This window comes from Orycteropus afer, unplaced genomic scaffold, assembly GCF_000298275.1.
Source record: "Orycteropus afer afer isolate SDZICR_OR568_19922 unplaced genomic scaffold, OryAfe1.0 scaffold00463, whole genome shotgun sequence".
Taxonomy (NCBI): domain Eukaryota; kingdom Metazoa; phylum Chordata; class Mammalia; order Tubulidentata; family Orycteropodidae; genus Orycteropus; species Orycteropus afer.
The window spans coordinates 434,590-436,104 of record NW_006922050.1 but is presented as its reverse complement, the minus strand read 5'-3'; positions in this window follow the sequence as shown (position 1 = coordinate 436,104).

Below are 1,515 nucleotides of genomic sequence, written 5' to 3'. Positions count from 1 at the left end.
ATCTGCAGCCTATATGACTATGAGACCAGAAGAACTAGATGGTGCCCGGCTACTACTGTCATCCACTTGGAAGGGTATCTGTGTAGCAGATCCTTGATAGAAAGGGAAAACAATGTGGAACAAAACTCAAAATCATTTGAAGAAAAAAAAAAAATGGGGACCAGGTTTGCTGATCCAATAGAGTCTGGTGGAACCACTGAGACTATGGCCCCTAGCTGCCCTTCAGGTCTGGTATTGAACCCACACCTGTGGTTTCCAGCCAAACAAAAGACAGGCATATGAGTTGAACAGTTACCTGAGGTAGATACTTTCCGTGGAGAAAACAATCATGGGAGAAAAAGGGCTGCTTATACACAGGGACACAGCTCAGGGGACAGGAGTGCATGGAGGAATGGACACAGGAAAGAGGTAACTATGGGGTGGAAGTGGGAGGGGAGCTGTTGCATTGTGGTTAACTGTTGTCAATGTCATGAGACAAAGTATATGTGAACCACTGTATGGAAAGTGAATTTGCTCTGTAAATCTTCGTCCAAATCACAATAAAAAAATAATAAATTTGCCTTGCAAGACAACATGTGTCCTTGCTCAGGATATACCCTACCTCTCCTACTGGCCATCATGCTAATAACTGGATTTACATCAAAACATAACCCAGCTGGGACTGATGCAGAAGATTCTGGATATTGTGGGAGAACAATGTGGAACAAAACTCAAAATCATTTAAAAAAAAAAGAAAAGAAAGAAAGAAAGAAAAAGACCAGGTTTGCTTGTCTGATAGAGCCTGGTGAGACCCCTGAGACTATGGCCCCTAGTTACTCTTTAGGCCTGGAACTGAACTCAGTCCTGTGGCTTCCAGCCAAATAATACATATTTACATCAGGTAGATACACTCCTTGGAGTGACCAATCATGGAGAACAGAAGGGTGATGTTTGTACTGGGAGACAGCTCATGGACAGGAGTGCATAGGAGTGAAGGACACAGGGAAGAGGTAACAATGGGGAGGAAATGGGAAGAGAGCTATTACATTGTGGAGAAATGCAGTCAATGTCATGGAACAAAATGTGTATGAACTGCTGTATGGAAAACATAACCTAGCTGGGTGATTTGTGACCTAAAACTCCTTATACCATAATGACTGTAGGAGAGATGGTGTATATCCTCCTCTCAAAGGAGCTTCAGGACCTAGCCAACACATACCCCAGGATCCAGGAGAGTACAGGGCCTGGATTATGAATGTTCTAGAGAGGAAGCATGGAAAATAAAGTTGGTCTAGGAAGAAGTTTTGATATAAGAGCATTTTTTCATTAGGTGAATTTGATATCCTGGCAAGAAACCTAGATAAAAATGCCATTAACACAATGCTAGAGTAGCTCTTGGACACTGAACTGACCAGTGGCCCCAATTACAGTTGCTCTGCCAGATACAGACTATTTGTTAGTAGAGAATATTAACATGGCTTCAAATATGTGATACATAGCCATTGAGCTGCCTAATGTGTGTGTGTGTGTGTGTGT